The following is a 13,460-nucleotide window of genomic DNA, read 5'->3' as shown; positions in this document are numbered from 1 at the left end:
TGGGTGTGTGTTAAACTTTTTTCCCCACTAGAAATTAAAAGTCACATTAGTGGTCACTTTTGAATAATAACTTGGATGAGTTTAGGTTAAAGTTAACTCCCTAAGGTGTGTTTCTTTTTACAGGGCAACTCTTGAATTCCACAACAGAAAAAAAGCCCCAAATGTGTAAATGTGTTTGTCTTCTGACTTTAATCTATATTTATACATTGCATCCTTGTGCCAATGAAAAAACAGAAAGCAATGACAACAGATGCCATCACTGTGATGAGGAAGGGGAGGCAGCTCAAGGAAATGAAAAATCTCCCAATTTCTTAATGTGTTTAATCAATATCAGAAGATAGGTGTGAAAGGATTATTTTTGTAACCAGCTTGTGTTAGTTTCCCATTTCTATCTAGGTACTGATTAAATATAAATGGTAATTTGGCTGTGGATAGTTGAGAATGGAAATAGGGTAACATTCAAGAATATATATATTCAATAATATCCATCTCTTGGTTATTAAACAGATGGTGCTCTTCCATAGAAGGCTTGCTGACCTCTCCTGGGTAAAGACTCTTAAATGGTTTGGAATGCTGTATTTGTTAATGAGAGAAATCTGATCTCCATCACAAGCTGGACTGATCCTTTCATCTGTTACAAACTACATTAGACAAAACTGCTGTAGTCAAGAGCAGCAAATTCCCATTCCATCTCACCAACCATGTGAAAGAAACTGTTTCAAAGCATGACTCGGATAAGGTTGTAATACTGGATTCAGTTCAGTAAGCTGAGCTCTGTAAGTGAAAGCTTGGAATTATTAACTATGCTACCAAGGAAAAGTTCTTATTCTTTTAATTCTGTTGCCAAAAAGGGCTCTACTGGCAGGTACTGGAGAGTTCCTGGAGGACTTTGGTGGAAACCTTTCAATGTTACAGAAACCACCAGCCACCCAGTCTGCTACATATGGGACATGAACTGTAATTCACTGACATTATTGCTGGTCAATTAGAGGTGCACCCTTGTGGCTGAGGCCTTGATCTGTGTCTCTGCTGTGCAAGCTGACACATGCTCTTGCAGGCTTGCCAATTCTGCACTGAGCTCTGCAGAGACCATCCTCTGCAGGGCTTTCACTAAGGACAATAGGGAGTTGGATTCCTTTCATACTATGATGTGGGACCACTATGATCTTGCCAGAGGATTCCTGGGAAGCTGCCAAAAAGACAGCAAAACTTTCTTTTATTCCATTCAGAAGGAAAATAACCTGGGATTCTCTACACACACCACACTAGCAGAGTTCTTTCAGTATGTGCCCCAAATCTCTTTAGCTTTAAATCCAAGGTTAAGATGTCAGAATGTACGTGGTTGAAAGATCCTCTTGAACAAAAAGCTTCTAAAACTGTAAAAGCCTGAAAGCCTTAGATTCATCTGTTCCTGTGCTTGGTTTTATCTAAGTAGCAATATGTTGAGTGACTTGGAGTGAGTCTTGAAAGTCTGGCAGTGTAAAAGGACATACGTGTTATTGAAAGACTTCTTGAAAGAACTGAGCTCATTTGGAAGTGAATAAGGGTTGAAATCTATAAGCCCTGTAAGTTTCTAAAGGCCGTGCTGCTTGCATCTTTTTTTCTTGTTTACTAAAATTTTTTTTCCTTTACTAAAATTATTCTTTCTCTAAGAATACTAAAACTGCATGTCTTTCTGTTCCTCTAGTGAAAAAACCTACTTTTTTGATACTGTAATCCTTTACCTAAAATCATCATATTTTAATTGCCTTGCAGCCTTACTTAGGACAAGAAGATCCGTGCTCCTGCAATTCACTTATCTCTTCTCATACAAATGCTGGTACGGGAAACAGGCTGGAAAGCCTGAGGGGTGCAATACTGTCTAAAGCCCAGGGGAACAGTAAGAACCAGTATAACCCCACAGGATGATGGCAGCTGGTGTTAGGTGGTGGCTTTTTCTTGGTTCTCAGAAGGTTCCTGTCAGGCCTCTTTCCTCTTGTACACGAAGTGTTTTGTTAAATCCGACTTATGGCATTAAGGAGTTTCTGAGTTCAAACATGCTGTGTGGATTTGTCACTGTGCACTGCACCAGGTCTCCTTCCAGAGCTCCTGGCAATAATGTTCTTACAGCACCTTCTACTGAACTCTTTTAAAAATGGAAATTGTCCTTTCAGTAAAAGAGTCATGTCAGCTTGATACATAATGTGCTGGAAAAGCTGGATGTCAATGGTATCAGTATGACTTTTTACTGAGGAGAGCAAATCTTTTCCCCTTTGCCCTTTCCTTGCAGGCTATCATAATGAATCTGATGTGTGTGGACCAAAGAAGTGGTGAGTGGTGAGTCTGCCCAAAGGATTTACAACGCTTGAAAGCTACCCTCTTGAATCTAAGCTGGAGGCAGGAATTTCTTGAATATTTTGCAACAGTTTCTTTCTCCTCCCCCTGAAAGTGACCATCCTGCAGTGTCGCTGTATGTGCACACAGAGGGGAGCAACCACAACTTTTTTTTTCAAAGTATTTAAATTTTGACTAATCTACTGGAGTCAGAGTCAAAGAAACCAGAACTAGAACAGAAAGGTGTGAAAAATGGCAGACTAGCTTCTTCAGCAAATTACAGAGTCACACAGAATCACAGAATCACAGAATGGGTAAGATTGGAAGGGACCGCAGAGGACCTCCCTTCTCCATCAGGGTCATCCTAGAGCACACTGCACAGGACTGCATCCAGATGGTTCTTGAATATCTCCAGTGAGGGAGGTTCTACAACTTCTCTGGGCAATCTCTTCCAGTGTGTGGTCACCTGCACAGTAAAGAAGTTTTTCCTCATATTCAGGTGGAACTTCCTGTCCATCAGTTTCTGCCCATTGCTGTTTGTCCTATTGCTTAGCACCACTGAGAAGAGCTTAGTTCAATCCTCCTGGCACCCTCCTTTCAGAGACTGATAGACATTATGAGATCACCTCTCAGTCTAAAGGCTGAACAGCTCCCTCAGGCTTTCCTCGTAAGAGGGATGCTCCATTTCCCTTAACATCTTTGTTGCCCTCCACTGGACCTGGTCCAGGAGCTCCGTGTTATATACACATGCACAGTCATCCCTCAGCTTTATTTCCCCCTCACAGATACACCTCATACTGTATGCATAGCCGAGTTTTCTTACCTGTTGTATTTTCTTCTTCTCTTCTTAACTTGAAATGGTAGAAACGTTGCCTGTCAATACAAACAAGAGGCAAACATATTTCCTTCAGCTGCAGGCCTCCAGTTAGATCCAAGTCTTCAATGGGACATGGAAATAGCTTTTTTCTTCACATGCTGATCAGAAGTCCCTTCTGCAGCTCATTGAAAGGCTGCTCTGAGTCACTGGGGTAGAAATTTTTTGACCAGCAAAGTAGTCTAATGACTGCCTCACCCACAGATGCATGTGCTAGGAAGATCTGTCTTAATTAAAAGTAGGGGGTGCAATGCAAGAAAAAAGCAAGAGGCTGTTCCATGCAAACCCTAAGCACAATAGCATTCCAGTCAGGTATTGTGTAAATGTTTGATCTGTTGCTCATATTTTAAGGTGTGACTTGGGCAGGTTCTACTTGATTGGGACATAAACAGATTTACTGCCAGATATACCCACTGATGTAGAGTTACTAACTCAAGCTTTTGGGGGAAGGATTACATTGTGGGTATTTTCCAGACAGTTCTAGAAGAAGTCTTATATAGAGAGGATACAGATCTTAGCAGGCTGTAAACTTATATTCTTCCTTTTGATATTCTATATTTATTTGCCCGTCTAGATGTCCATTATTTAGAATGCTGTGAAACCTCCAGTGTAAGCAAGTGGACAAAGAAATGATCAGTTGCCTTTCATCAAAACATCCTTCCAGAATTTCACAGGTACTTTTGAGAGCAGTTCGTGCATTAAGGGTAATCCACAAAGCTGAGAAATCAGCTTTTAATGTCAGTGTGGGCTTCCTTCAAAAACTCTAACTTTAGGAAGAAGAGGATGTTCTTCAGGATTATGTAAAAGGAGATGTCATTTTCAGAGCTGGCTGAAAAGCTTGAAGGTCTTCTGAAATAAGGAATTGCAACAAGTGGGGCCACCAGGCTTGGAACTGGCATGGAAATCCTTGCTTTGCTCCAAAGGTAAATCTGTAAATTACTGCTTTGATAGTGTAGGTCAAAGCTCAATCCTGAATTCAGTGTTTATGAAAGACACTTGTATCAATACTTAATGTGCTGTCTTTTAAATCTCATCCTATAGGGTGCTTACATTTAAAGTTAATTCTATCCCAACTGAACTGTGAAAAGAGGCTGTGAAAGTTGTCAGTTGCAAGTTCTCAGCCTGGTGTGTGCAAGCTTAAAGATGGCTAATATGTTGTGTCTTGTGTCAACACAAATGATTCAGTCCTTCAAACTCTATGGAGCAAGAATTTTACAATCAGATTCAGTTGATAATTGGGAGACCTTTTGGAAGAACCTATACTCACCTAAGAATAGAGCAATGACATGAAATTGAGCTAGGAGCAGCACTTCATGGTCACTACTGCTTAAACATCAGCAATATGGTGACACTAACAGAGAGAATTATATGAAGTTCAAACGGATTAAGAAAACCAGACTCAAGACAAAGCCCATAGAAAATTGGGTAAAGTCACAGATTAAAAGTAAAACAAGAACTTCCTTGTCTGTCCTATAAAAGTGAACGTACGCAGATGACTACCGAGATGACCTACCTTAGCTGTTTCTGAGAACAAATATCCTTTGTTCATTATTGGAGAGCATAAGATTGAAATAACATGATGTTGCAGATGTATTAAGATAGAACTAACCATGAAGAATAGTATAAAGAAACTTGGTTGAAAGACCATTATGCGTTATAGTTAGCTGTTTCAAAATTTGTTCCAGTAAAATAATTCTGTTCATTTTCAAATGGAGCAACACAGGGGTTCATTTAGCCAAAGAAAATCAGATTTTAATAGAAACCATTATGATGCCTTTTTTTTGTACATAAATATTGTGTTTAAATGTGTTTGTTCTAGCCTAAAAGATCACCTGACAACAAATTAAACTTTCTTTTAAAGCAAAGCCAAATATTCTACAGTAGAGATAAAAATCAAACCCAAATTTTCAGATTGTGATAGATTATCTATAATACCTCTTGTCTCACTTGCAGAATGCCCACAATTTGCAACACTGCGGAATCCACACCAAGCGGTATTTAAGGAATTTCAGGAGTCACAAGGCTTGCAAAAGCCAAAAATTCTGAAAAGTGAATAAAAGCCATGAAAGGACTGCTTTGTTCCAGCAGGAATGAAAATGACAGATTCACTTTCCTCCTGATTTCCCCCTAGAAGGCAGCAAGGACACTTCTCATGATAGGCCAGATACTGGCCACACCTTCTCTTGGTCCATGTCTGGGCGAGGAGTCCCTTGTTGCTTTGGCTGGGTCTGAAGGTTTGAGCTACAAGGTAAGACACAGAGTCTGAAAGGCAAAAACAGGAGGAGCAATCAGGCAGGTGATTTGATCACCAGTGAGTGAATTCTACAAAGATATAAGAAAGGCTGCCATCAGTAGAGGCCCAAGTCAGCTATATGAAGTTTCTGTTTCTAATACAGCCAACTATAAGCAGCTATCTGGTTAAAAGACATGCAAATACTGACTAGGAATTCTGGGAGATGTCAGTTAGTCTGCTCTGGGCTAAAAGAAGATATTTCTTACAGCTTTCTGCTCTTGGTTGATGCTTCAGACCAAGAAAGCCATTAGCATGCTGCTTCCCTCATGCAGGTATCCATCCGTATGTGCATGTGAAGATGTGTGTAACTTATTAAAAGTCTTCCTACCAGGTATCATTACAAATATCTCTAGAAGAAATTCTGATTAAAATGAGACTTAATGTTTACAAAAAAACAGGGTTGTGTAAAAATGTGGCCTCCTTCAGGATGAGGGAGTTGTAGCATTGGCTGGTCACTCTCTTGAAATGATGACTACCTCTGGCACTTCAAGGGAGCAGGGCATGCTCATGACTGATGATCATGTGGTTTACATCCTTGTATCTCCACACAGAGCTGTTGCTGAGGAAATGCCAGAGGAAACAACTGGCAAAGCTTTGGCAGCAGGGATTCAATGTGAATATAGGAATTTCTTTCTGTTTTTTCCAAATAGTGCTAGATGTTGCAAGAGACCAACTCAAAAGAGTTGCCCAGAACTAGGGCTTTTGGAAGCTGTTGCTTCTCATTATATTTCTCAGTAAAGCATTGTCTTGCTGCAGCATGTGAGAGCACTTGTGTTCTACATTTATTAATATTGAAAACACTTTTAATCTGCCATTAAGATTTACTGTGCTCAAAATGATCTGCCAGCAGATGCATTTCTAAGTACCTTAAAACTGTAAAGGACAGGTATTCTCTCGCCAAAGTGCTCCTGAGCTTGATGCTGTGGTTATACACTGGAATCAGTCTGTAGGTCTGTATGGCCTCCACTTTGATAGAGGTTTGGAGAAAACTCTAGTCTCACTTCAGTCATGGGAAGGAGCTGGAGAGAAAATCAGCATGGTAAACTGTCCTAGCAAAGGGCTTTCAAAATTTTTTTCCAAGACATGCCTTTGATTCAATTCAAGCAAACCCAGCTTGTGCTTCTCAAGTGTTTGTGCTTGCCAAGGAATAGGACTTCTGTCAGCACAATGGATTTTATGACCATCACTAAATACTTTCATTCAGATTTAATTGCTATAGTTGAGCAGTTCCTTCTGTATCACATTTTGTGTACCTCTAATTTCACAAATTAGTTTCCTACCTCCTCAAGTTATCCTCTATCCAAATATTGTTTAACATTTCTATTATCAAGATTAGCTGACATGCCAGGTTGAAAAAAAAATCACAGCTGGTCAATGTTGAATATTTGAAGAAAAGTCTTAGAATTCATTTCTAAACTGAAAGGTAAGAAAAAAGTGCTATTTCAGCAATACTTCTGCTTTTCTAAAGGTTATTAGATATCCCATGATGTTAAAATACCACTTTTTTTCCCAGTCCTTAGTTCTGCTTTTGAAGATTGCTACAAACAGGCACAGCTCTCTAAAGAGTTTTCCTGCCAAGTATTCAGCTCAAATTGACAGGGCCTTAAGCCTTAATAGCTGCTTTAAGGGAGAGAGGCTGTATTGGGAACAGAACTGCTTTTGGGCAAAAGAATTCAGAAATTTGGAGAATCGTTGAAATCTGCACGTAACTACAAGGGGATGTATTTGGTTCTCGGCTCATTTCCTGACATGGGGAAAACACTGCAGGGAGGGCTCTGACATTCTGAGGATAATAATCCTCTTGCCCTCCCTGTCTGATTCACTGATCATTCCCTTCCCTTCTGACAGATGAATTAAGAGCATCCTTGTACATCAGGGAGAAGCCTGTAGCTGGATAAAAGTAAGCAGAATGAGAAGTTAACTTACAAACTGTGGAATAACCACATTCCCATTATTAGTGCACTTTTTCTTCTTGCACTAATGGAGCCAGACACAGCAGGACATTTGCTATAAGATTCTCTCCTTCATCTATTTATTGGATACTTGTAGTTCTATAACTTTGGAATAAATTCCTGTAGCCTGAATTGATAAGGAAGTCCTCAGTCCTGCATCTCCCGATGAATCCCATCTGTGCAGGGTGCTGTGCAGCAGTTGATTCTTAAAATTGCTGAGCTCAAGAGAAAATTACTGCATCAGGGATTTTTTTCCTGTTGTGTTTTATTTGTTTGCTTTTGCATACTGGTGGAATTGTCTATATGTTGAAATGACTCATCTGAACATTGCACAAGGAGGTGGTTACCTGTAAAAAAAAATTAATATTTCTGAATTGTTATCCAGCCCAGTACTATCTAGGTAACTCATGAAATAGCCAAACTCTGGCCAAACTACTGCTCTTTTGAAACATAACTGAGCAGGAATATGTGGCAACTACATGATATAGATCGAGCTTGGACATGAGCACTCTTTGCTGGGTTAAGAACTGGCTGGATGGCTGGGCCCAGAGAGTGGCGGTGAATGCACCTGTATCCCGCAGGTGGCCAGTCACCAGTTGTGTTCCCTGGGGTTCTGTGCTGAGGCCAGTTCTGTTCAGGATTATTGATGGCATGGGTGAGGGTTTTGAGTTTTTCATCAGTATATTTGTGGACGACACTAAGGTGGGAATGTGTGTTGATCTGCTGGAAGGCAGGAGGACTGCAGAGAGACCTGGAATGGTTGGATGGATGGGCAGAGTCCAATAGGATGATGTTTATTAAATCCAAGTGCTGAGTCCTGCATTTTGGCCACAATAACCCCCTGCAATGTTATAGGCTGGGGACGGTGTGGCTGGACAGTGCTCAGGCAGAAAGGGACCTGGGGGTACTGGTGACGGCAGCTGAACATGAGCCAGGATGTGCCCAGGTGGCCAAGAAGGCCAATGGCATCCTGACCTGTATCAGGAGTAGTGTAGCCAGCAGGAGCAGGGAGGTCATTCTTACCCTGTACTCGGCACTGGTGAGGCCACACCTTGAGTGCTGTGTCCAGTTCTGGGCCCCTCAGTTTAGGGAGGATGTTGAGATGCTGAAGCATGTCTAGAGGAGGCAACAAGGATGGTAAGGGGCTTGGAACACAAACCCTGTGAGGAACTACTGAGGGAGCTGGGGTTGTTTAGCCTGGAGAAGGGGAGACTCAGAGGTGACCTTATCACTCTCTGCAGCTTCCTGAAAGGTGGTTCTAGTCAGGTGGGGGTTGGTCTCTTTCTCCAGGCAGCAACTGACAGAGAACAAGAGGACACAATCTCAAGCTGCACCAAGGGAAATATAGGTTGGATATTAGGAAAAGGTTTTTTACAGAAAGAGTGATAAAGTGCTGGAATGGTCTGCCTGGGGAGGTGGTGGAGTCACCATCCCTGGATGTGTTAAGAAAAGACTGGATGTGGCACTCAGTGCCATGGTTTACTTGAGGTGTTAGGGCTGGGTTGGATTCAGTGATCTTGAAGGTCTCTCCCAACCTAGTGATTCTGTGATTCTGAATCTATCATAAGTCCTGGGTTTGGCTTTGAGCAGATTTTTTTAGAGGGATGATTAATGCAAAATTCTCAATTTTTTACAAATGCCTTTAACTGAAATGGTAATGTAATGTTAATATTGTTTGGGAGCCTTAAGTAGTGATTCATCTGAATACAGCTGAATAATGCATCTTTTGCAGGAGTTTCCAGTTGAGACACTGATGGTATGTCTGGAATCTCTCCACACCCTCTGCACAGTGACTGCCAGAGCTCTCAAGGTTTGAAAGACAAATAATTGTGCTCTGCTCCCTTTTCTGTAACCTGGCAAATACAGTGCATCTATTGTGTCTGCTAAGGGATCCAGTCTAACAGTAGTGCATTTATTAACTGGGTTTCTATGTTTCTGGGTTTGGTTTTTTTTTCCAGAAATACTCAAATGAAAGGTAAACTTTTAGTGCCATGTTATCTGTAAGTGATTTTTTTTTTTCTTTTTCTGAGTTAAAAGCCAAATTGGACTTCTTTGTCCAGAAAAATCTTGTTGCCTTGGTGATGGTTTCAACCTGGGCATAACTGTTGTCTTCCCTGATCTGAGTTCCCTGTCCAATAATTAAGTCTAAGGTCCCTTCCAGGTAGCCTCATATTACAATGGAAGTCTGATACAGTGGGAATTAGGGGGAGACACAGCATTGGCATACTCAGACATCCCTTCTTTAATGCAGAAAAATGTTTGAGCTGGGAGATGTAAATAGAGGAACAGTCTAACATTCCTTTATCATATTCCAAAATGGAGGGTCAGACCCTAAACTATATGTTAAATGATTGCTATAAATGTTGAATAGGATTCCTTTGAATGTGAACCATTTGTCTGCACTGTGCCTCAATGAGTCTGCAGTGGTTACATACCTACCCCTTATAAAGCTTTTCAGGAGAGTCATGGAAGCTTAGAATAGCACTGCATGCTCTTGTGTGACTATGTCATTAAAGCTGAGCTGGTCAGCACTGTTGGCCAGTACAACTTTGTGCTTCAAGCAAGGCAGCACAAGCACAGAGGTTTCCATTCGCTGATATACAGGATTTGAGGAGGAAGAAAGAACAAAAATCCTTGCACCAAAACATTCTCAGCTTTGAAAGTCAGCTTTATTGTGAATTAATAGACAAGCTAAAAAAAGGTGGCATGACTTGTCTGTCCTCACAAAATGGATTTCTGACTGTGACACTTCTCTGTGACACTTTGGAAATAAAGTCAGATAGTTGGAATGTATTTTCCTCTTGAAAGGGACAGGCCTTTCATTCCTGTGTGAAGACAGTCTTTCCTTGCACTGCTCCTTTGATACAACCAAGTGTAATCAAATGGGCTTTACTTTTTGCATCAAGCTGCAAGGTAGTTTCAGGACTCTGAAGAGTAGAAAGCAAAAAACCTGCATCACACAGTTTATGTTTTAACTTCAGAGATGAAGAAAGGGACTCAGTTCCTGCATGTACCCTGCACTGTCAGCTGTAAATCCTGGCACTTAGGGGTATCATTTTCAAAGAGTTTTAACTGGCACCTTGGAATATTTATGGCAGCAGAAGACCTTCAGGCCAAGGGGCTGGTGCTCATTCACCAGCAGGGCATCCAGTCAGAAGAGGCCTAAGTGCAGAGGGAGGCTAACTGGGCTGGGAGGTCTCTTTCACATGAGCCATGAATGGGAATGACTGGAGGGTTAGTGATTGCAGAGTCCCTTGGTGAAAGTAGTTGTGTTAATGGAATTCAGACAGACTCTTGCTCAGCCGAGCTCAGCTCCACTGGGCACAGAGCAATGCAGTGCTTTTTGCCATCCTGGCAGTTGTTATCTTCTGGGGTGAAAGCTCTCCGTTCACCTGATGTGACTCAAGCTAAGCTGGGCTGAACTGGACTGCTGAATCATGTAGCTGCTTCTGGGTTGTTTCTTCTGCAGATCAGTGGTTTAAGAGCACTCAGCTACAACTTTGTCCTCACACGAGCAAAATGAGGGTATGTGCTCAGACTTGAGCAACCTGTTAAGTAAATCCCATCTTCTGTATATAGCTGGATAAAGGGATGACTTCCTAGATGTGATGGCCAGTCTAATGTGATAGCGAATTCATCAAATAGCTCATATGTTTTCCCATGAATAAAGCACTAGGGTGTCAAACTTTACAGAGATTTAAAAACAACCGTGTGTGTTGTTTTAAATAACTCTTCAGACTAATCCGGGAATTCCTCCTATCATAAACCAGGAATCTTTTCACTGACTGTGTCAATGGCTCAGATATGCCGCCAGGGGGAACAGTTTATCTGTCTTTCAGGTACCAGGCCTCCATTCCTGGAACTGTTTAAAACTTGATACTAATTCTAGAAGAGAAATCCAACTGCTTTGGTTATAAAACAGTGTTGTGCAACCTAAAGTCTTCAGTAGGTTACAAATAAGTTAAAGTAATTTTTGTGGTGTAGTACAGATTACGAACCTTCCCTGAAAGTATGTTTTTCTTTGGAAAATAAATAATTCCTTTCCCTTCCTTTCCGTTTGTAACTTTTGGATTCTAGTGCTATCTGAAATAGAGGTTAATACTACTGAATTGCTTAAAACAATAAAAGAATTTAAATTCTCAATATGCTAAGCTGAAAATATATTGTTCTTTCCTTCCAGCCTGCAGCCTAAAAGTGTACAGGCAGTTGGACATCTCTTACTGGGATTTATGGATGTGAGCTAGCACTGGTAGCTTTTCGGAAAGCTTATTTTTTCCCCAGGAAATGCTCCATCAGACTAAAATGACTGTGAATATCAGGGCAGGGGGAAGTGGGATGTCAAGGTGTGTGGCCTTTTACTTTAGGATCACAGAGATAATCTCTACATAGTCCTCACTTGCTGTGCATTGGCTTGCACAGTACAGCAGGCTTTGAGCTTGTGAATATTTTGTGTGAAATTAAGCTTGAAGGAGAGCTCTGGCAGTGCCCCTAAAGCACTTCAGCCACAAACAAAGGACCAGTCACTACGACCAGACGAAAGATAGTCTGAAGTAACAACTGCTGAAGGATGTATGTTGTGACTGTCAGGTCCTCAGCACCAAATGTTCTGCTGAGATTGTGCTAATTGCAGATGTAGACACAGACACATATTGATATAGTCTGTAAACCATCTTTAAAAGGTCCTTAAATTGCTACACCAAAATTGCACAATTATACCAGCTCTGCATACATACTGAAAACCTGGACAAATCCTACCTGCAGCTTCCTGCTTTCTCTACAAGTATTTGTGTACTAAGCCTGTGATTATGTCAGCAAAAGTCTCGCAGACTGTTATGGGATGGGAACTGACTTTCTGCATCGGCAAAGCTGCAAACTCCACCTCCATCTCTACTGCAGACAGTGTCTGGTTGAATTCTGTAAAACTGTCCACTTTTAGCTGATAATCTTTTCAGGAGGAAGTGTTATCAGCACTGCTTTGAGCATCCAGGTTTATGACTGACTTGCAATTCGCTTTTCTAGAGAGAGAGCTGGCATTGGCACCTTCTCTTTTTCCTTCTAATTCCCAAAACTACATTCTTCTCCTCTTGCTCCTCCCCACCTGCAACTGCAGAAGAGCTGGTTCTTGTGTAATTTACCAGGAAGCACAGAGGAAAATCTCTGTGACCCTAAGCTCACTAACAGCAACATACTTCTGCTCCAGGAAGGGTCCCTAAATCCCCTCATCCAGCAATTTGTAGAAAAAGAGGTCCTGTAGATTTTTACTCTCTTGATGAAAGTCTTGCTATAATTACTGAGCTTAAGGACATTGAATTTTTAAAATATTGATGCAGAGAACATATTAAGAAGCTTCATTAGCTGTGCTACTAGAACGAAACCTAAGATTTCATAATGTCCATTTCAGGATTGTTTTGATGCCTGTTCCACAGATCTTTCCAAAGCATTTCCCATGGGTGATGCTGGCACTAGTGCACTGTACCTTTGTACACACACTGAAAACATAGATGTAACCCTGCAGCTACTTGCAAGGTAGCATAGTATCATCTTAATTTTGCTGATAAGAATGACTTGTCTGAGGTCACAGTGGAAAAAAATTATCATCTTGATCTCATCATGATTCTCAGTGGAGTTCCCTTTGTCTGACAGTGTAAATCAAAGGGAAAAAGTTAAATCAGTGGAAAACTGGTGTAGTTTTTCATCTGTTATCCCTGCATTCCCTGTGCCTTTTGAACTTATTTGATTGCCTTTCAGGGACATGGCTTTTAAATTTAATTAGCATGCTATTACTCTTTATTTGACATGGAAAAGCTGGAATTAATTGCATATTGACTAACTGAACAACTTACAGCAAGGCATTGCATTCATCCAGTGGTGTGCCCACTGGTGTGTGCAAGAACTTGGGGCTCACTGGGCTGCTGCTTGCGGGCTGTGACCTGTAGCACTTGCAGGCACTACGCCCAGAGGAGCTGCCACCTCCAGCAGCAATCCTGAGACCTGAAAGCAAAGATGGCTCTCTTGCTTGTGTTGCAGA

Source organism: Chamaea fasciata, unplaced genomic scaffold (genome assembly GCF_029207755.1).
Source record: "Chamaea fasciata isolate MVZ Bird 193981 ecotype frontalis unplaced genomic scaffold, bChaFas1.0.hap1 SCAF_3, whole genome shotgun sequence".
Lineage (NCBI taxonomy): Eukaryota > Metazoa > Chordata > Aves > Passeriformes > Sylviidae > Chamaea > Chamaea fasciata.
The sequence above is the reverse complement of the archived record's forward strand: the minus strand, read 5'-3'. Positions refer to the sequence as shown.